This window comes from Panthera uncia, chromosome D1, assembly GCF_023721935.1.
Source record: "Panthera uncia isolate 11264 chromosome D1, Puncia_PCG_1.0, whole genome shotgun sequence".
In the NCBI taxonomy this organism is placed as follows: domain Eukaryota; kingdom Metazoa; phylum Chordata; class Mammalia; order Carnivora; family Felidae; genus Panthera; species Panthera uncia.
In genome coordinates, this window is record NC_064808.1 from 93,449,071 (window position 1) to 93,473,384 (window position 24,314).

General features: G+C 38.5%; 1 protein-coding gene across 5 annotated transcripts in view; it reads right to left on the reverse strand.

Annotated features, from left to right (window-relative positions):
* TBCEL (tubulin folding cofactor E like) overlaps positions 1–24,314 on the reverse strand; it is a 75,425-nt gene that overhangs the window by 50,105 nt on the left and 1,006 nt on the right. Inside the window, exon 2 of one of the 5 annotated variants that reach the window (XM_049620909.1) lies at positions 8,218–8,325. The exons of 3 other annotated variants lie outside the window; for them this stretch is intronic. The gene's annotated coding sequence lies outside the window, so the exon portion shown is untranslated. Of the gene's footprint in view, positions 1–8,217; positions 8,793–24,314 lie in introns of those variants that run through there. One more of the 5 variants, XM_049620902.1, reaches the window with a different exon arrangement.

Genomic DNA, 24,314 nt, shown 5'->3' on the forward strand with positions numbered 1-24,314 from the left:
TATATATATGTATGTGTATATATATATATGTATGTATATATATATATGTATGTGTATATATATGTATGTATACATATATATGTTAAAGCAAGCTTTTCAGGAATTATAGGGGCTGAGAAGAAGATAGAGTCAAGACTGATCCCCAGGTTTCTAGTACAGGTGACCAGGTGACTGATGATACCATTAAGTAAAAAGAAAATATGAAGAGATTTCGTTTTGCAGAAGAAAATGGTGAAATCCACTTTATCCACTTCCAGTCTGAGGTATCTGTGGGCTATCCAAGGAAACAGTCTGCAGTTGGGTGAGAAATGTGAGCTAGAGATGAAGATTTCTACATCATCAGGATACAGGCAATATTTCTAAGAACAGCAGGACAATCGAACTCTCAGGGATGCTGCTGTTTAAAGGACAGGCAGAGGGAGCAGAGTCATGAAGGAATGGAACAACCACAGAGTAGAGCGTACAGTCAACATTTTGAGAAGTTTAAAAAAAAATTTTTTTTAATGTTTATTTATTTTTGACAGAGAGAGACAGAGCATGAGCAGGGGAGGGGCAGAGAGAGAGGGAGACACAGAATCCGAAGCAGGCTCCAGGCTCCGAGCTGTCAGCAAAGAGCCCGACGCGGGGCTCAAACCCACAGACTGTGAGATCATGACCTGAGCCGAGGTCAGATGCTCAACCGACTGAGCCACCCAGGCGCCCCAACATTTTGAGAAGTTTTAATTAGAAGGGCAGTTGACAAGAAGGGGAGGATGAAATGGGCTGATAAATTAGGCAGGAACAGGACAGAGTAGAGAATTGGGGGCAACTGTCAAGATTTTTCCTCTTAAAATAGAAGAGGGATGAACATATGATTATAGATTACAGAGAAGCAGCAAGTAAAGCTGAAGAGGCTGGAAACGACTACTTGTATATGGTCCTAAAAGAAACCAGCAGGTATGAGCATTAAAAAACTTCTCAGAAGGCTGTGTGATATGTGCCAGATAATGCTCCAAACTATTTGTCATTGGAAGTGACATATTTACTTCACTATGTTACACTGGTTTACTTTTGCTTATATGGTTTAATTATGCTGAGTGGTAGGTATTTTCCCATGTGACTATACTAACTCCACCATTACAGTATAAAGGGGAACACCACAGGGTCATTTTATTTCTCCAATATTAATTCCCAGCATCTGGCACAGTGCCCTATACAGAACTCAATAAATGTTGTGGAGTCCAAAAACCACTAGCCTCCGGTGTGCCAAGCAGGAGGAGCAGAGAATTCAGGATGGGGAGTAGATGTAAGCCCCACTCAGTACTACCACTTAATAGTTTTGTGTCATCAGGCAAGACATTATTTCTCCAGGACTCAAATGTGTTTGTCTGTAAGATACAATAGGAACATCTAGACTAATGGGCTTCAGGGCTGCTATAGAGCTCTAAAATATACAAATGCATTATTGGGATTACAGGGCTGTTGTAAAGCTCTAAAATATACACACGTTATTAATTACATATTACAGGAAGTTGTAGTATGGTAGAAAGCACATGAACATAGAAAACTCAGGCTCGATCATTTACTAGCTGGGTAGAACATAAGCTAGCTATGTAACCTCTCTCTACTTTAATTTTCTCACCTATAGATGGGCTAAAATGTTCCTCTCAGGTTTGTAATAAGAATTTGAAAAAAAACATGAATATAAAAGTGGTCTTTCAACTTGGCCCATTTCCTAAATTACTACCAGGGCCAAGTCTACTGTACTTTGTAAAATCAACTCACAAATGCCTAGAACACAGAGTAGATACTCACTAAGCACATGGCCATCTACTGAACAAAAGTTTCATTTATCAAGGTCTAGACTATGAAGTACATTTCACAATGAGGATATCACACGACATCTTGAAAATTCAGGACTGCCCTCTGTCAGGATCCTCATTCGTGAGCTTAAAGACAGAACCTGTTAGTACAAGGCAGTTTGTTCTTTCCATCCACACGGAGTGATAAATGCTGCTGTCCTCCATCTCAGTGCTGATGGTTGTCACAAAACTGAAGTGTATGTGTTCATCAAAGACTTCAGGAATCTTCAGGTGGAAGGTTCTTTTACAGTGTAAACTTATCACCAACAGCAGACAACACAGGGCAGGTGCTATGCCACTAGGGACAGACACCACGGTTCTTATCAAAGACTGGTCTCAAGCAGAATGCCAACAGAATTTTTGGAAGTGTTTAACAAAAGTCAAAGAGGTTACATTGTTATCTTCTATATACTTAGTTCAATGGGGCGTCAGGATGATTCAGTTGGGTGTCTGACTCTTAATTTCAGCTCAGGTCTTGATCTCATCTCACTGTCAGTGAGTTACTTAGTGAGTTCAAGCCCCGCATCAGGCTCTGTGCTGACAGCATGGAGCCTGCTTGGGATTCTCTCTCTCCGTCTTTCTCTCTGCCCCTCCCCTGCTCGCACACACTCTCTCTCTCTCAAAAATAAATAAACATTTTTTTTTAAAAAGAATAAAAAGTGTGTAGGGAGGGTGCTCAACTCACTGTGTGTCAAAATAATGTTCACCAAGTTTAAACAGCATCTTTAAACTGGAAGCTTTAGAACCACTTAAACTCAAGCCAATTCAGGGGCAATAATCTAATACACAACTTAAATACAGGCAAACTGAGGGATGGCAACACTAGAGGCATACTCACATTGAAATAAGTCCTAGTAAGCCAGCAATCACGGGAACTTAACAAGTTATTCCTCATGGCCCCATGCTGTAAAAACTCTTCCAAATAGTCTAGAGGTTTGTTTCATATTCTTTTTTTCCTAAAGACTTAAAAGCAATGCCAGGCGCCTTCATTGGTCATTTTCCAGGATACTCTATTGGAACAGCCTTCCAGGAACGTAGATAGCGTACACATGAATACATGGGCTTTGAATTAGAACATTAAGATTGCAAAATGGATCAGTAACATAAATCTACTCAAAATCTGTTGGAGCAGTTTTAGGAGGAACAGTAGGTGGGAAAGGAAAACTGAAAACCAAACAGTCTGAAAAATGAGGAAATACAGGATGGAAAAAGATCTTTAACTGGAGCCTTTTAAAAGGTTTTGGTGGGGGGGGGGCGGGGTGGAGGGGGTAATCTATGACTTTCTGGAAAGAACAGGTGTCAAATTACATCTCACTACCTCTGTAGTTGGCAGAGTTCTAATGCATTTGTAAAAGTATTCTGAATTGGTTCTGAAAGCCAGGGAGCCAGGAATCTTGGGTGATGTTGGTTCCATTACCAAGTTGTGGAGTGTGCCTGTGAAAATCTCAACTGCTTTGTGCCTCAAATCTGAACCATAATGTGCTCTTGTAAAAGTGCTTGGAGAAAATCAGGATGAAGTGCAAATTGGAGGATAAAGTGCTCAGTACATTTTTGCCAAATAGATTAGTATAAGAAAAGAATGTCCAGTCACCTAAAACTCCTCATCACTGTCAAACCATTCACACTTTATGTTCCCAGCAAAGGGTCAGGTCAAAGTCGGTATGAAACTCAACACAACTGAAAACAGAACACTTCTGACCACTAACACTGGAAGATACACAAGACAAATCTTTACACCGGTACACAAGATCAATATGTACTTCACAAAAATACTTTATGGTGGAGTACCATACTTCATAAAGTGTGAATGCCAATACCACTAGCCTCACTCACAACTTCAAAAAAAAAAAACAAAAAATCCAGAGGGAGGAAATGAAGAATAAGGGTGGAAAGGAGATTCGCTTTTTCACTGCACCCATTTGAACCACCTGAGCTCACTGCATGCATACATCATCTTTTCCTTTCATATACTGTGTTATCTTTTTGAAACATAAACATTTTTAAGTGATCTATCTGGGAATGAGCTAATAATCTGCCAAATGGCTTTTTAATTCCTCATTGTTATCAACTGCCTGTGAAAAAAGTTCCAAACTGGAATTTGGAATTCCATGTGAAATATAGAATATTAATAATAATTTTTAAAGGAATTAGGGAAGGAGGAAGAAAAGAGAAATAGAATGGTGGCCAAAAGGAAATAAATACTTTTGTAAAACAGCAACTGGCAAAGAAAAAGAAAGAATGAAACCCACCTGAGCCGCAGAACGAGGCTAAACGAGGGGAGGGTAAGACGGAGCCAGAGTACACAGGCTCCCCAGGGCCTTAACAAAGGTGAAGCAAAAGTCCACCGTGACATGTACAGAGGGGTTGGAAGAATACCCTCAGGCCTGCAGGGTCACTTCCTTTGCTAGCCAAGTTAAATGGGTTAATAAAAGTTAACTAAATATTTTATACAAATTACCCAAGCTGTATCAAAACTACTGTGACTTTGGAACCACAAGGGCTCCAGGAGGCAGAGCTTACAAAGCCGTAAGCCCAGGGATGCTCTGGGAGCTCTGGGCTTCCCAGGCACCTGTCCCTGTGGAGACGACCAAAAAGAGCGGTGCTTCCTGAAGCAGGAAGGTGCTTCGTGTGCAGGATGCACATTACTGCAAGGGTAAATGGTTGGGAACAGATTCACAGTTGTTGTTTTTAATGTTTACTTATTTTTGAGAGAGAGAGAGAGAGAGAGCGAGCAGGGAAGGGGCAGAGAGAGAGGGAGACACAGAATCCAAAGCCGGCTCCAGGCTCTGAGCTGTCAGCACAGAGACCGACGTGGGGCTCAAACTCAGGAACCGTGAGATCATGATCTGAGGCGAAATCGGATGCTTAACGACTGAGCCACCCAGGTGCCCCCAGATTCACAGTTCTAAAAAATAAATCATAATAATTCAAAATATGCATTAATTTAGGATGAGCCTAAATATCAAGGAAGATTTTTCATAGCATTAAACTAATGGAGAAGAGGGAAACACTCCTAGGTAGTTTTAAATTATTTTCAGCCATCTGACATGGGACCGACTTATGTACAGCTAACCCAACTTATCTATTCATCGGAGAAGGGCAGCAAAACCACACTCTAAAAGCTACCTGCTGGTATTTTGTTACCAAATACTTGAAAACAAAACTTAAACTAAACATTTTGGGAGAGGCTCTACCAATTCGCTTTTAGTTTCCTTTGGTCAGATGACACTTTGTTCCCTTCATCTTTCTGCACTTAGGTGCCTATTTCCCTTACAAGACAATCTGAGAATAAGAATCTCTTTATCACTTGTTTAATAAAATTGGGGACAACAAATATACTTAGTTTTCTCTGCTCTTTTTTTGCACTTTATCAAGTGGTTCCCATCAGGCTTATTTGCCCGTTCGTTCGTTCATGAAATGTGTGCCCTCACAAAGCTTACAGCCTCATTTAGTTTCATTCAACAAAGATGAACAAAAAACAAAAAATAAAAAAATCCTGAAAACAGAAACAAAGATGAACCAGACACCAGGTCTATGTCAAATGCTGGACTAAACGCTGAAAGAAAGTGAGAATGAGTAAAACCCAAACTCTGCCCTCAGAGCATCCACAATCTAGAAGGAAATTCACAGAGATAACGCAAACCTGAAATAAGCCACACAGAAATAGTAAATTCAAACAGAAGTGATTCACTTTCGGAAGCATGATCAAGGAGGCTGAAGGTAAATCGTGAGCCATTTTGAAAGACAATGAAGACTAGGTTAACAGGATGGAGAAGAGTATTCCAGGCACAGGAAACAGAACGTGAACAGGCACAAGAGACATGAAACATGGCTATGAAGTGATACTGCTAAAACAGAAAAGACATGTGGGGAGAGCAGGTGAGGCAGGAGGCTTGACTGCAGGGGGGGGACAATGGTTAGCTCATGACTGACCTTGCTCAGGTCAGCCTCCTCTTATATGGATAAAAGAAAACTTGATAGATCACTGCGAATACAAGAGGTGAAAAATGATGAGAATTTTTTAATCCTTAAAGGACTGGGCAATTAGGAGTTTGTTACCTTAAGGGAAGCAGTTTCAGTACAGGGAGGGCATAGAAACCATAGCACAGGGAATGAAGGAAATGAGTGAAGACTGAGTATAGACCATGCCTTTGAGAAGCTCAGATGAAAGCAGAAAAGATAGGACAGGTGATGAAGAAACACCAAGTGTTCAGAAAGAACAGTTTTAGATCTTGGTCTTTCTTAAAAAGGACAAAAGAGAAATGTGTAGGCTGAATTTGGGGGTGAGGCTGGTGGAGGAGGTTAACAACATACCAACAAAACAAGTCTAAAGAGGAAAAGCTCTTGAATAGCTTCAAAGAATCTCTTAGGATTACTAGCTTTCTCAATTTTTACAAGTTTATTTTTTATTGTTTGTTTGTTTTTAAAAAGAGCAGGGGAGGGGCAGAGAGAGAGCAAGAAGGAGCAGAGGAGGAGAGAGACAGACAGAGAGAGAGAGACAGACAGACAGAAAATCTTAAGCAGGCTCCACGCCCAGCTCAGAGATTGATGCAGGGCTGGATCTTACAACCGTGAGGTGATGACCTGAGCCGAAATCAAGAGTCGGACGCTTAACTAAGCCACGCAGACACCAGTGTTTATTTGTTTATTAAAGCCCATTTAACTTCTGCTTTGTGGATTCCTAACACCATCACCAGAAAGCTTCCTTTTTAGAAAAACCCCCACTATACCCAAATCTTGCCAGATTCTCAGACATTTCAGGTACCTGGGACTTTAGTTTGCTTTGTTTTCTAAATCTCTCTCATCTTCAGCATAAATGTACCCCAATAAAACATAATTACTCTGTGGGATATATTTTTCCCTCCAGGAATGATTAAATTAATGAATGGATGAAGGTCTATTAATAAGCTTCTTTCTAAATAATTGTTTTTTAAAAATGTAAGTGATAGATATTCCAAATTTTTAAAAATTTCCAGTTGAAAATCAGTGAGAGACCTGTAATCCCATGTAGTTTCCATGTAGATGTAGTTTCTTGTTTTATTACTTAAGCTAGCATGTAAATAGGTGTTATCAAAAGCTATTGATATCAGAAGCACATCATATCATATTAGAGCCACAGCCAGAGCAGGAAGCTGTGGTCAACAGATGTAGCAAGTAGGTTAAGCCTGAGGATGCACCTAACAGTGTGTATTTTTTCTGGGCCATTTTCCCATGCTATGGAGATACATAACTTTTTAACGAAATTAAATTACTTTTAGGTAGTTGCGCAACCTGCCTTTTTGCTAAATAGCTCATGAAAAACTTTCTATACCAATAAATACATATCTACATAATAATCATTTTTCAGGTTTGTAAAGTATTCCATTAAACAATCTTTTGCCACTGAAGTCATGAATGACAGCTATCTTGCCCGTAAAAACACTTCAGGGACATTGTCCAAGGCAATACAATTAAGCTAGACAGTCTCATCCTGTATGGCAGATCTAATTTCATTTATCATAAAGTATGCATACCTGTAATTTTATCTCACTTAACCTCCTCTGACCATTATGTACTATACCTTAGTGGATGCCTTCTTGGGATGAAAAGTAAGGAAAATAAGCTAATTAAAGTTTCAGAATGAGTCTGTAGAATTATAGTTCACCAATTCACAAATTTACTCTAAGCATTCCAAGTGCAAAACTTGACCGCGGCTGATAAATCCATTATCATAATACACCATGCCACAGTTTCACAGCCTACTAAGAACCACCCTGTTTCTCAGTCTCTCAACTGCACACTAAACTACACCCAAGTGTAATAATGTGGCATATCAACTTTTTGGTAGAAGATTAAAAAAAAAAAAATCCAACACTGCCAAATGAAATGTGAATTCAGACTCCTGGTCAGTCCTTGGGTTATGCTTTTAGTGGGGCACTGCTTCCCCTTCACGTACCACATCACTTTGCTTCACCTTAAGAACATGACAGACCTTAAAATATCTAACCCAAATTCTTTACTTCACTATAGTCGTGACGCCAAAGATGTCTAAAACTGTGACTCCGTGTTACCAGTGAGCACAGCTTCAGAGCTGTCTATGTTGTCTATGAAAGAAATATATTGTATATGAGGCATGTTTAATGTTGGACAAAAAGTCCGTTTTCTCATCTACAGCCACACAGTAGCAAACAGGACTGCCCCTCCTGGGCATGGTCTACTGGACATAAACACAGCACTTGACAGGTCTTATCTAAATGCTCTAGCCCAAGAATTTTACGATTTTGATGAAAAAGTAGTTAAAAAAAATTAAGAACATACCGCTATTAAAAAAAAATAAAATGCAAACATACATACACACATACATAAAAAGAAAACACTGCTATTTAGACTTAAGTACCTCTTTATGTGAAAATATTTCTAAGCACTTCTTCCTTGATTTGCAGTTTCTTACTGTCCAGAAATGTTGGCTTAAGCCAGTTGTCTATATCCTATGAAATCATGCATTCTGAAATTTACCAAAAAAAAAAAAAAAATCACTTTCCGCAATTACAATAACAGTGAAAAAAGCTCAACATTCACTATATCCTTTACTTCAATGGCTTCCAAGGAGAGTTCCACTCTTACTCCCCATCTCAACCCCTTCACAAACAAATTTGCATCCAACCCTACCTTTCCATATGGCAAGATTCCATTTGGGAAAATCTCAAAGCTTTAATGTCTCACTCACTCAAAATTCAGGAGGTAGATACATTTGCTCTTGAGTCAATGTTCTCCAAAAGCCAAGTCTCCCCACACCGAGATTAACAATCTTTTAAAGGCTAGTAATTTCCATAACCACCCTCTGAAATAGACAAACTGACACTTATCTCTGTTTACAGGACACGAAACTGAGCTGACTTGCTTGAGTTTCCACGGCCCAACCAGCATGCTAAGTCATACTTTCGGTACCCCACCCCTAATCTGTTGAGTCATGCTATCTTTACTCCAAAAAAAAAAAAAAAAAAAGGTATATTTCACGTCAACAGTATATGACACCATGCACAAATCATAGAAACACAACTTATTAAAATAATCGAAAACGATCATAGCCAAAACATGCCTTGTAACCACATCAGGGGAACTGAACCACAAAACTAAGCAGCAGGGCTAGTCTCGTCACCAAAGGGGCAAAAATTATTTTTAACTTCTCCTTCCCACCAAAAAGCAATGGATATTAGTCTCTTGAACAGAGTAGTTTTCATCAGAAGAAAATCACATATGCATGCTATCTTTCAACTGTGAATACACAAGTTTAAGGTCATTACTCAACTGAATACAGAAGAGATTACCCCCATTATCTCTCCTCCTGAACACTTACAAAAGCTATTAACTTAAAGCAAGGCCTCACTAGGAACAAACTACTAGTACATCACTCTGCAAGCAGCCTTATAGCAGAATTTACACACCATTCAAGCACATAACCAGGGATTGCCAGGATGTTAAACAGCAGCTACACAGAAAAGTTGCAAAGTTTCCAGATCACTAGCCTCTTCCACATTTAGTGCTATGGTGGTTTGCCCAGTGGTAGGTAACATGTGCTGTTTCTAAAAACCAAACTGCCTGGAGGTAAATCAGAACTGACTCTACTGCTCTGTGTGACTGTGGGCAAGTTACTTTGGTTCTCGGAGTCTCCATTGCCTCATCCATAAAAAAGAGTAACAGAGAGCCCCCAGCTCCCAGCTCATATGGTTGCTAAAGAATGGAGACAATATGGGTAATAAGTGTTTCGCACAGTGCCTGGCACCTAGAAAGCACTTAATAAATATCCATTTACTATAGTTTCTACTGCCACCGCTATTACTACTCCCATCACCACCCAGGGAGCATGGTAGCATTAATGTACAGCTGGGGGGACTTACTTGTAACTTTGTTAAATAGATTTGATCTAACTGTTTTTGGTCCCAGGACCATGCCAATTAATGCCAATTAGTGACTCAGGCAATAAAAATGTCTGACACTTCTAATGTCATTCCTCCTTAACTGGAAGGTCTTTCCCCTTCTTCTCGGTCTAAATTTTATGTATTCTTCAATATCTTGCTCAGAATAAACTTCACAGATACCTCCTGCCATAATGGTCCTTTTCCTTTGAGCTGAGCTCAGGGTATCTACTGCCTAAAATTTTCAGCGGGCGATTAATCAGTCACATGTTAGCATGGTATCATTTTTGTCCTACATGCCATTATTATTTAACTTTGGCCCAGTAATGTGATTTTCATGTGTTTATGTCTCATGGCCTTCGATTGTATAGCTCTTGAGGGTAAGGACCATATCATAATGTTTCTTTGTATCTATCAAGGACTGGACCTTTACACATAATCGGCACTCTATAAATGTGCTAATCAATGAGTTTTCTAATCACTTTTGATTGTGGATATCAAATGTATTTTACAAAACAAAAAAAAAAAGCAGTTTTATTAATAAACTCTGAGACCAGAGTCCTTGTGAACAAAAATGTTTCATAGCTGCTGAAACGCATAATTATGTCTACCTCTCCATGGAGATTCCAAAAATAAGAGATGAAATGATACAGCAATGAATCAGGAGCAGTCAGAAATATTTGCTACCTAGCACAAGTTAAATTCTCCTGCAAAAACTATAGTCACAACAAATTTAATACTGATTTTAGTATCCATATTAATACTTCACATTTTATATGCAAAAGCTAGTGATTTATGCCATACTTGAGAACAGGCACTGTTTAGTAACGAAAGATGAATATATGTGCCTTTCTGGTGAGAATGTAAAATGGTATAGCTGCTGCGGAAAACAGTATGGCAGTTCCTCAAAACATTAAACTTATAATTTACCATATGACCCAGCAATCCTACTTGTGGATACATAAAAAAAGGACTGGAAGCTTGGACTTGAAAAGATATTTGTGTATCAGTGTTCACAGCAGCATTATTCACAATAGCCGAAAGATGGAAATGACCCCAATATCCGTGGATGGATGAATGGATAAGCAAGATGTGGTGTGTATACAGATAATGAAATATTACTCAGCTTTGAAAAGCTTTGAAATTCTGACACGTGCTACAACATGGGTGAACTCTGAAGACATAATGTTAAGTGAAAGAAATCAGATATAAAAGGACACATACCATATGATTACACTTACATGAGGGATCTATAGTAGCCAAATTCACAGAGAAAGAAAGTAGAATGATGGTCGCCAGGGACTGGGGAGAGCGAAGCATGAGGATTCCTGATTCATGGGGACAGAGTTTCAGTTTAGGAACGTGAAAAAGTCCTGGAGATGGATGGTGTTGATAGTTGTAGAATAATGTGAATATACTTAATGCCACTGAACCATATACTTTAAAATGGTTAACGGGGTGCCCGGGTGGCTCAGTGGGTTGAGCATCCGACTTTGGCTCAGATCATGATCTCACGGTTCGTGGGTTCGAGCCCCGCGTCAGGCTCTGTGCTGTCAGATCACAGCCTGGAGCCTGCTTTGGATTCTGTGTACCCACCTCTCTCTGCCCCTCCCCCACTCATGTTCTGTCTTGCTCTGTCTCTCAAAGATAAATGTTACCAACAAAACTAAAAGGCAACCAATGGAATGGGAAAAGATATCTGCAAATGACACATCAGACAAAGGGCTAGTATCCAAAATCTATAAAGAGCTCACCAAACTCCACACCCGAAAAACAAATAACCCAGTGAAGAAATGGGCAGAAAACATGAATAGACACTTTTCTAAAGAAGACATCCGGATGGCCAACAGGCACATGAAAAGATGTTCAACGTCGCTCCTCATCAGGGAAATACAAATCAAAACCACATTCAGATATCACCTCACGCCAGTCAGAGTGGCCAAAATGAACAAATCAGGAGACTATAGATGCTGGAGAGGATGTGGAGAAACGGGAACCCTCTTGCACTGTTGGTGGGAATGCAAATTGGTGCGGCCACTCTGGAAAGCAGTGTGGAGGTTCCTCAGAAAATTAAAAATAGATCTACCCTATGACCCAGCAATAGCACTGCTAGGAATTTACCCAAGGGATACAGGAGTACTGATGCATAGGGGCACTTGTACCCCAATGTTTATAGCAGCACTCTCAACAACAGCCAAATTGTGGAAAGAGCCTAAATGTCCATCAACTGATGAATGGATAAAGAAACTGTGGTTTATATACACAATGGAATACTACGTGGCAATGAGAAAGAATGAAATATGGCCTTTTGTAGCAACGTGGATGGAACTGGAGAGTGTGATGTTAAGTGAAATAAGCCATACAGAGAAAGACAGATACCATATGGTTTCACTCTTATGTGGATCCTGAGAGACTTAACAGAAACCCATGGGGGAAGGGAAGGAAAAAAAAAAAAAAAAAGAGGTTAGAGGGGGAGAGAGCCAAAGCATAAGAGACTGTTAAAAACTGAGGACAAACTGAGGGTTGATGGGGGGTGGGAGGGAGGAGAGGGTGGGTGATGGGAATTGAGGAGGGCACCTTTTGGGATGAGCACTGGGTGTTGTATGGAAACCAATTTGACAATAAACTTCATATATTGAAAAAAAAATAAATAAATGTTTAAAAAAAATTTTTAAATGGTTAAAACTGCATTTTATCTTATATTTTACCACGATATAAAATATTTCAAGAAATTATGGAACATATGCCATACACACACACACACAGTGTGTATATATATATATTTTTATATATTTATATTTTTATATATTTACATATTACATATTATTAATATATATGTATTATATATGTATATGTATTATATATTTATAATATGTATAAGTATATTTATATATATTTATATATTATAAATTTATATTTATAATATGTATAAATATACTTATATATATTTATATATTATAAATTTATATTTACATATTATAAATTTATATTTATATATGTATATTTATATATATATAAATAAGGTGAACATAGAGCAAGTCCCAAATTTCTGGTTATTACTCCTCCAGCACACTTACCAAATTAGTGCCAACATTTCACTTAAGAATGTGAAACAGTGAGTAAAGGATAAACTAGCCAAGTCTCAATAAATCCATTTTGCGAGAGGTTTGATTTATAAAGTATACAATCTTCATTAATCGCTTTCTTGGACTCCTTTACTAACAATGTTCATGTGGACAAACAGCACTAACGGATAAGGGGCTAACAGAGTCAGCATTTTTAAAACTTCCAGAAGAAAAGGAAAAAGAAGAAAAGAAAACAAAAGAAAAGAAAAGAAAAACTTCCAAAGGGCACTTGACTTTATAAAACTCATGCCTTAAATTACTAATAGTACCTATGAGAAACTGTGTTCATCACACAAGAGTCACAAGAATAAGGATTTAATAATTTACATTTGTTTTCAACATTTGAAGAGTTATAATTCTTTCCTAAAATTCTTTGCCCATTTAACTATGAACTAAATAACAATACTGTGATAATAAGTAAAAACCTTCTCAAATAAGAAGTGTTTTTACTGAGACGATGGCATCTGACAATCAGAACTGAGCATCTGAGACATCCTTGGTATTATTCTCTTAAAATGTTATGAAGACATGTGCAAGCATGGGAGAAAAGAAAAAGGACTGAAGACAAGGGTTTCCTGAAACACTGCGTCTCTCACAAGACTTCATAGCGTAGTCGAGTGTCATTATTATAGAATTCATTATTTGCAAATTCACCTATTCAATAAAGTTTGTTTGTGGCCCCCAAATCCATACTTGCAGCTCACAGGCACGTGCAGATATTAAGTCGAATCGCCCACCGTGCACATATCCAGCTGAGATAGAACAAGGTAGCACTCTGCCATCCTGCTTCAGCTCTCACACTGTAAGCAAGCACCCTTTTTGCGATTTAGCACCATGTTTTTCATATTCTTCTGTTTTCATTATTATGATGGCTCTGAAGTGTCCTGCAGAAGTGCTGTCTAGTGTTCTTACACACAAGAAGCCTGTGATGTGCCTTATGGAGAAAAGACTGTTAGATACGATTTACTCAAACACGAACTGTACTGCTATGCACTCTGAACTCAAAGTTAAGAGATCAACAATATACGTTGAATAAAATGTCTTTAAACAGACACACATATAAAACAAGGTTATGTATTGATCAGTTGACAAAAACGTGACCAGAACTGGCAGGAACCTAACCTTGTATCTCCCACAGGAGCAATGGTTCCACATTGACTCATTCAGTGTTCACGGCAACTCTATATAAGTACCGTAAGTACAAAGTGTACTTTGTTAAAGAAAACAACTCGGGGGGTTGGGAGCGGCTGGGAAGAGAGGGGTGGAGATCAATGGAATCGAAAAGACGGCCCAGAAACAGGCCCATGTAAATATGGCAGGAAATGGCAAAGAGATAGTAGGAAAACATGAAACTTGAGTAACTGATCCTGGGACAAGTGATTATCAATATGAGAAAGGGAAAAGTGAATACTTCCCTCACAACATAGAAAAACTCAACTCAAGCCTTATCCTTATGAAAAGAAAACAGTTATTTTTTTCTAATAGGAGAAGAACTTTAAAATCTTGATTTAGGGAAATATTTCATAAACATAAAGAACCATAAAGGAAAGGTTGGCCAGTAAAATAAAAAAAAAACTTTTGATCAAAAGACATTAAACATGAAAACACGTAAGACAGAAACTGGAAAAAGATGCTTCCAACACACGTAACTAATACGGAGAATTCCTAAAAATAGTGAGAAAGAGAAAAACAATCCAATAGAAAATGACAAAAGATATGAACACATTATTTAACAGAAGATAAAATTCCAATGACTAATACATATATGTAAAAGATGTTCAAGCTTAATAATATTCAGAAACAAAAATTAAAGTATCAATGGAATATTATTTTATGTAAATTAGCAAAACTTAAAAACTCTGACACTACCAAAGTACTGGAGAAAATGTGGAAGAACACAAACTCTTCCATTGATACTGGGAGTACAAATACCTCAATAAAAACTGGTAAAAATACCTTGGAAAACACTTTATCACTGTCTAGTTAAGTTGAAGATGCACATATCCTGTGATATGGCAATTCTACTTCTCAGTGTAAACTCTATAGTAACTTGTACAAGTGTACAAGGAGACAAGCGTAAGAATGTTCACAACAACAATACTGTGTTAAATTATGAAAATCCTGACCAAATAAAGGCCTTTACATCCAAGAACAGGCTTGAATAAATTATGCTATATTCATAAAATGCAATGTTACACAGCAATGGAAACTAATAGTTCTCTGGTTTTCTCATCAACATAAATGACTTTTAAAATCAAGAAATCTAAGACACAAATAAATGGAAACATATTCCATGCTCATGGATTAAAAGAATTAATAGTTAAATGTTCATGCTACTCAAAGTAATACAGATTCAATGCACTACCTATCAAATTCCAAAGGCATGCTTCACAGAACTAGAACAAATAATTCTAAAATTTGTATAGAACTATAAAAGACCTGGAATAGCCAAAGCAATCTTGAGAAAGAAGAAGAAAGCTGGAAATATCATGCTACCTGATTTCAAACTAGACTATAAAGCTACAACAATCAAAACAGTATGGTACAGACAAAGGGGATTAAGAGTACACGTATCCTAATGAGCACTGAAAAATGTACAGAATTGTAGAATCGTTATATCGTACATCTGAAACTATCATAACACTGCATGTTAATTATACTTCAATTTTTAAACAATTGATTTGAATTTGGTATAAAAACAGATACACAGATCAGTGGGACAGAACTGAGAGCCCAGAAATAAACTCACACATATATGGACAATTAATCTCTGACAAAGAAGTATACAATGAGGACAGTCTTCAATAAATAGTGCTGGGAAAACTGGACAGCTACATGCAGAAGCATGAAACTATATCACTATTTTACAACTCAAATGGATTAAAGGCTTGAATGTAAGACCTGAAACCACAAAATTCCTGGAAGAAAACATAGATGGTAAGCTCCTTGACTCAGTCTTAGCAATGTCTTTGTGGATCTGACTCCAAAGGCAAGGGAAACAAAAGCAAAAATAAACAAATGGGACTATGTCAAACTAAGAAGCTTATGCACAGTCAAGGATATCATCATCAAAACGAAAAGGCAGCCTACTGAATGGGCGAAGAGATTTGCAAACATGTATGTGACGAGGGGTTAATACCCAAAATATACAAAGAACTCACACAATTCAACAACAACAAAAAATCCAAACAAGCCAATTAAAAAATGGACAGAGGATCTAAATAAACATTCTCCAAAGAAGACACACCATATGGCCAATAGGCACATGAATGCTCATCATTACTATTAGACAAATGTAAACAAATCAAAACCACAATGAGATATCATTTAACACCTGTTACAATGACTATTATCAAAACGAAAAGAAACAGCATGTGTTAGAGAGGATATGGAGAAGAGGGAACCCTCATAACGCTGTTGGTGGGATTGTAAATTAGGGCAGCCACATGGAAAACAATATGGAGATTCCTCAAAATATTAAGAAAAGAACCACCATATGATCCAGCGATCCTACTTGTGGATATTTATCCAAAGAATACAAATATACTAATTCAAAAATATATGCACCCTTATGTTCACTGCAGCATTATTTACAATAGCCAATATATGGGAACAACCTAAGTGTCCACTGATAGATAAATGGATAAATAAGATGTAGTATATTTATACAATGGAATACTATTTAGCATAAAAAAGAATGAAATCTTGCCATTTGGGACAACATGGATAGACTTCAGGGTATTACACTAAGTGAAATAAATCAAACACTGCATGAGGTCACTCAAATGTGGAATCTAAAAAACAAAACAAATGCCCAAACAAAACAAAAATAAACTCATAGAGAGGATTGTGGTTACGGGGGTGGGAAATGGGTGAAGGGGGTCAACTGATTGGTGATGGATGGTAACTAGACCTGTGGTAGTAACCACTCTGTAGTGTATGCAGATGTGAATTACAAAGCTGTATCCCGGAAATTTATATTAAAAAAAAAAAAAAACACTGTATTTCAAGCTGTATTACAAAGCTGTAATCATCAAGACAGTATGGTTCTGGCACAAAAACAGACACTCAGATCAATGGAACAGAATAGAGAACCCAGAAATGGACCCACAAACATATGGCCAGCTAATCTTTGACAAAGCAGGAAAGAACATCCAATGGAATAAAGACAGTCTCTTCAGCAAATGGTGCTGGGAAAACTGGACAGCGACATGCAGAGAAATGAGCCTGGACCAGTTTCTTACACCATACACAAAAAGAAACTCAAAATGGATGAAAAACCTAAATGTAAGACAGGAAGCCATCAAAATCCTCAAAGAGAAAGCAGGCAAAAACCTCTTTGACCTTGGTCACAGCAACTTCTTACTCAACACACCTCCAGAGGCAAGGGAAACAAAAGCAAAAATGAACTATTGGGACCTCATCAAAATTGCACAGCAAAGGAAACCATCAGCAAAACTAAAAGGCAACTGACAGAATGGGAGAAGATATTTACAAACCACATATCAGATACAGAGTTAGTATCCAAAATCTATAAAGAACTATCAAACTCAACACCCAAAAAACAAATAATCCAATGAAGAGATGGGCAAAAGACACAAATAGACACTTCTCCAAGGAAGACATCCAGATGGCCAACCGACACATGGTAACAAGCTCAACATCATTCATCAGGGAAATACAAATCAAAACCACAATGAGATACCACCTTACACCTGTCAGAATGGCTAACAGTAACAACCCAGGCAACAACAGATATTGGCAAGGATGTGGAGAAAGAGGATCTCTTTTGTACTGCTGGTGGAAATGCAAACTGGTGCAGCCACTCTGAAAAGCAATATGGAGGTTCCTCAAAAAATTAAAAATAGAACTGCCCTACGACCCAGCAATTACACTACTAGGTATTTATCCAAGGGATACGGGTGTGCTATTTCGAAGGGACACATGCACCCCCATGTTTATAGCAATACTATCAACAATAGCCAAACTATGGAAAGAGCCCAAATGTCCATCAACAGATGAATGGATAAAGAAGATGTGGTATATATACACAATGCAGTATTACTTGGCAATCAAAAAGAATGAAATCTTGCCATTTGCAACTATGTGGATGGAACTAGACGGTATTATGCTAAGCGAAATTAGTCAGAGAAAGATAAATATCATATGACTTCACTCATATGAGGACTTTAAGACACAGAACAGATGAAACCTAAGGGAAGGGAAGCAAAAACAATATAAAAACAGGGAGGGGGACAAAACATATGAGAGTCTTAAATATGGAGAACAGAGGGTTATGGGAGGGGTTGTAGGAGGGGAGATAGGCCAAATGGGTAAGTGGCATTAAGGAATCTACCCCTGAAATCACTGTTGCACTATATGCTAACTTGGAGGTAAATTAAAAAAAAAAATAAATTAAAAGATATTCAATAAAAAAAACACTGTTGAAAGGATAAAATAATTGTAAAAACATTTACAGTAAATTCCACTTCTACAAAATTCAAAAACAGAATTAATCATATTGTTTACGGTCACATATATATGTAATAAAAACTGTAAAGAAGTTAAAGAATAATAAACACAAAATTCAGGGTTGTGGCATCCTTGGAGGGTGGGGATGTATCATCAGCGAGGGGCACAAAGGGGGCAAAAACAGAACTCTCAGGTCTCTCTTTCAAACCTTCTCTTCCTCTACCAGTCCCCTATTTCCTTTTCCTCTCACAGTCCCATGTAATTAATCAGCAAGGTCTATCAACAGTCCAAACACCCTGACTCCACTCAATTCTTTCTGTCCACATTACTTTACTCTGGTTTAAGCCTTCATCAACTGCTCACTGGGACTGCTCCAATAGCTTCCTTCGTGATCTTTCATGACTATACAATCCCTTCTCCACAACAGAAGCCAAGTGATCTTTTCAAAATTTAAGTCAAATCATGTCCCCTAAATTCACCAAAGGCTTCCCTTCACACTTAGAATGAAATCCAATCTCTTTATCATGGTCTTCAGGGCTTCCTTGAATCTGTTCTCTGCTCACCTTGCTCACCGAACCTCCTCCCACCCACTAGATTTCAGCCAGCCTGGCTTTCTACTTCTCAGAACTGCCAAGCTGATTCCCTCTTAAGGCATTCCCAGGAATGCCTTTTACCTGGCTCATGGTTTTGCTGGCTTCATCTCAGCATCCAAGCCTCAAACAAATTCAAACACAAATGTTACCTTCTCGATGAGCTGCCTCTGGCCAGCCCATCAAAAAGAGCCCCATTACTACCATTAATCACCATTACCTCAGCCACTTGCGTTCTTTACACCACTTACTACTACATGTTTAGTGCTTGAGTCCCTCTCCTAAGTCCCACAAAAGCTGAGATTTGTCAGTCCGGCTCAGTGTTATGGAGAGGAGTATCTGGCAAAGGGCAACAAATATTTGTTGAATGAATAAAAAAGTGAATTTTACTTTGATTAAACATGATGTAATATCTTCTAGCAATGAGATGAAAATCAAGTATACCAGTGATGAGTATGACAGAATCAAAAGAGAAATTTTGAAAATCACTAGAAAAGCATTAACCTCAGATGACCTTTACTTTAAATAATCTTTTCTTAACAGTGCTAGTAATAGATCACATTCCTAAGGACCATGAATGAGTTATTAGTAAAAATTTCACATAGCCAGTTTTGGAAATGTGTCATCTTGTTTACCTCTGTTTCTAGAAGAGCCCTGTGATTAAGAGCTCGGGGCTTCAGTTCAGCCTGAGTTCAATTACGAATCTGCACTGGACTTCGAGCAAGTTACTTACCTCTTTACGCCTGCTTTCTCATTTGTAAAATGGAACTATTAATAGCTATTCCGTAGTCATTAGAGTCACCGTGAAGATTAAATGGAAGTTTTTAAAGCATTTGGTTGTGTCTGGCATGCAGTAAGTGGTCAACAGATCATGCTGGGGAAAGTCCAGACAAATGGGACAGCTTAGAAGAGTCAACCACCAGACATCCTCTGCCTCTAGCAGAGGTGGACTAACTACCTACCATGTACCTAGAACACATGCCAGGACCAAATCCGTTCCCTGCCAAAAAGAAGTCCAATGTACACACAGGTAGTATGTAAGGATGGGAAAAGCACTCTGAGAACACCAAAGGAATGACTCCCTTCACCGAGCTTGGCCACACACGAAACTGAGTCTTAAAAGAGTCACAGGAATCCCCTAGATGAAAAAGGGGGAAAGCACGTGCAAAGGCCCAAGTAAGTCAAAGTGAGAAACTGGCTGGCGTGGTGTGTGTAAGCAGGGCTAGAAGATGATGCTGGGCGGGCAGGACCAGATGGAATGAGGCGAAGGCCCTCTGTTTAAAAGTCTGCAGTTTTCTTTAGGCAAAGGGGAGGTTAAAGGGGGCAATTTTAACATGCTAATTGAATTTAAGCACCATACAGGTCCAGTGTTAGTCTAAAATGGAAAATAAATGTTAAGCCTGAATCCTTGAAACCATGAGCAATTAACAATGACTGACGTGAAACCTATTCTCACCACTTTTCGTTACTTCCATAACCACTGCTATCATGCTGATCATTATGACCACAGCAGATAAAATTTATTGAGCTTACTACGTGCTTTGCACTCTGTTGTTTTACACATATTACCTCATTCAACTGTCACTTTCCCTTATGAATGATACTATTATTACTGCCACTTTATATATCAGAAAAGCAAAGTTAATGTCAGATGGCTAATGAGTAAAGGTAACAGAATTCAAATCTAGGCTGCCTGACTGCTAAGCCCTAAAATTAAACCAATCTGCTGAACTGGTATTACTCAGCTCATTTACATCATTTGCACCAAAATTACGTGTGTACCTACTGTAATTTAAAGCATCATGCTAGGTAAGTGATTCTCAAATTTTACCATACAGAAGACTCGCCTAGGCAAATTCTAAGATTCTGATTCAGTAAGTCTAAGGTGGAATTTTTGGAGACCTGCAATTTTAACCATAAATTCAGTCAATTCTGATTCACTTGGTCCATGAACTCTGATAAACCCTGTGCTAGGTGTCCTAGAGGTTCGAGGACATTTGGGCCTCCTGTCCTCTATGAATTTATAATCCAAAAGGGGTTAAAAAAAAAAAAAAAAAAAAAAAAGAAAGAAAACACACAAATATCACAAAGCAATGTAGGAAAAGTAGTATTGGCAAAACAGGCAAGAAAGACTTCAAGGAAGAAGATGATAAAATGATGTAATAAAATGATGAGTAGGAATTCATGAAGAACACATTTCCCAGATTTTTAGGAATCAAGTTAAAAAAGAAAGTACAATGAGCAGACAGCTTGGCGGGAACAGAGGATCTGCATCTAGGAATGGAAAAACAGGGTCAGGATAAAAGTAGCCGCTCCAGAATACCGTCAATGTCAACTTAAACAGTGTAGACTTTATCCAGTGCTGGCACTAGGAAGTTAATGGTTTTGGAGAAGAGAAATGATAAATTAGGGCATTGTTCTTGGGAAGAGTACTCTGATGAAGCTGTGTGAGATCAAGTAGAATGAGAGTAACAGACAATGGGAACAGTGAGGCTGTTAGCATTCTAATTGCAAAGAAATCCAAGTCAAGAGAGGGTAACGAAAAAGATTAAAAAGGGAGGAATAGCAACTCTTAATGACTAATTGCATGTAGGGCAAAGGCAACAATCACGGCTGATCGCTTCACTCCTTAGGTCCTTTATCACTGTCAGTTTCCGGTTTCTTTTTAGAAATTCTTCTTATATGCCTAACTAGACTAAATATATAAAGAGTTCACTTACTTTAAAGATAGCCCACAATTAAGAGGTCAATAAATAGGCCTCTGACTAGCCAAAACACATGTCACATAGTTCATACGCTAAAAAAAAGTATTAGTATACATATAATATACATACATATATAATTGAAAGAACATTATTCAGAGCTGCACAATCTTATTTTACACAAAGTTCTAACAAATATAAGCATCTAATTTCCAAACCCAGAGAAGTTTGGAAGCAAAAAGGGGAAGGGGAAAAGAGCCTACTATAGGTAGACAGACCTAAGAGTCTGAGGTTCAAGAGAAAAAAATGAAAACTATAAAAAAAGCACACACAATCACTCAGGGTAAATTCTCCACAACTGTTTATTGACAGGTACACATGATTCCCAGGAAAACGAAATTAATGAGACTCTTCCTTCATGTTTCAAGCAACTACCACAAAAAGAAAGCTTTTAAACATTCTTTAAAGCCAAGGATTTCAAAAACAAATATTTACCTGATTAAAAAAAAAATCATTTTTAAAGGATGACTGATACATGCCAACACAGACCCTCTCACCAGTACCCAGGATATAATCAATCAATCAATAAAGATATAATTTACAACACACGAAGTTTGAAGATGATTAAGAATGCTTTCATAAGGCTTCTCATCAAGAATATGGCTCCAGTGATGAAGTTTAATGTGGGCAATTCTTTTCTGATGGCTATGGCTTGGAATTCCAAGTTCCAAATAATATGAAGGCATCCTCAACAAAAATTAACACCAATAAACTGGTCTTAAATACAAACCCTATACATTTACCTCCCGAAATCAGGCAACATTATTTGACACTCAACATCACGTAACAACAGGCTGGGTGACAACCTTTAAAAAGACTTAAACATAGCAACACATGAAGGTCTCTCTGTTCACCAATACTCACCAATATTCATTATAATACTGTTCATATGAAGACCTCATCTATTTTACAAACAGATAAAAACATTTTCGTGGGGGGAATTAAGATGTTAACTCAAAGTTATACTCAGACTTATGATTTAAGTTTAAAGTATATACTAAAACCATGTACCTGTATCTTTAATTATGTATAACTCTTATACCATGTATTATTGGATAAGAAGAGTTTAGGTTTCAGCTTGAGATTTTTTTCTAAATATGGCAGAAAAGCAAACCAATGTATATTTACAACACTATAACATTAACATTACCTTAAGTATGTTGTAGGGACAAATCAACTCAACAGGATTAGGCCTCTCATTTTCTTTGACACAGCAAAGGATGGAGAAAATTAAAGCATGCACGTACTTCAGAGGTTTTATAAAATGATCAGGCCACATTAAGATACCAAAGGTTAAGATTATGATCCAAAACACCAAATATGCTACATGTTATAAATATGTAAACAAATGAAGCGGTCAGTTGCACCTGGCTGGCTTGACCCCCCCCCCCCCCATCTACTTATAATCTCATCTCCTTATAATCATCGTAGCTCTGTAGAACCATACAACACCATTGTAACTTGTCAGTTAGGACACTAACTGAAGCCAAAGAACTGTGCCTTGGGACAGTGTTTTTCAAGCAGCAGCTTGTGACCCACAAATCAATTTGGTGGATTTCAGTCAGCATTTTTTAATAAAAGTGAATGGAACAGAATAGAACTTATCAGAATGTAACACATGTCCTAAGGGTAAACAGTGCTCTGCGAAACTTTTCACTCATTATATAGGTATGTACTAGATCATAATGTAAAAAGTGCTTCTTCATATGGGGCATGATGTGTAAAAAAAAAAAAAAAAAAAAAAAAGTTTGCAAGCTCTTACCCTAGAGATCTAGCTCTAATGCCTCAGGACCCAAAGGCTGAGTGTTTTCATTAGTCCTCAGCACCTACATATAATCTCTTCGCTCCGAAGGGACTCTTGGAAACCAATTTCAGAGCTCCAGGGAAGCATACACAGAACGGGGACAGCCCCAGCTAAGCCAGTATCTGGACCTGAAAGGACCGCTAACTTGCCCGAACGACAACCCTAGGCGGTTGCCTACAAACTCCCAGTAACTTAGCAACCTTCAGACGACAGCTCCTCCTTCTTCCACTAGCTGTCAACCGTTCAACTCTTCCAACCAACTTTCCTCAACTGCAACTGCTAGGATCACTGTGCCAAGAGAAGACGGGATGAAATCTTCTCGTTTCACCAATTCCCAGAATGTCCTCCTAGGCGAGGATCTAGAACTCAATGCTCCCCATCCCCAACAAAGAATGAAGCTCCACGGAGATCCTTACATTGGCCCCCCTCCCAGATCCCAGGGCCGGGTACCCTCCTCTCAGGCCCCATCTTACTCCAATTCCCTCCTTCTCAAAGTCTCCCAATGTGAGGGCAAAACGATTCTCCCCAGGGCCCTTGTTAAACTACCGCGTCCTTTCATCAGCCCCTGGAAGGAGCAGGCCTAGCGTCCCAGCGGCCTGGAAATGCCCGCCCGCCCCGTTCCCCACCAAACCTCCCGGGGGACACGTCCTCTACTCCCCCCCCAACCCCCACCCCATACACTGGTTCGAAGACAAAGTTTCCTATTTCCCCCGCAGCCCCAGACCCGTCTCCATCTCCTACCAGCCAGAGGGCATCTTTCCAACCCCCACGCCCCTAGGGCACGGCAAGAAGCCCGGAGCCTCCCAGGAACTCGGGCTCCCCCCC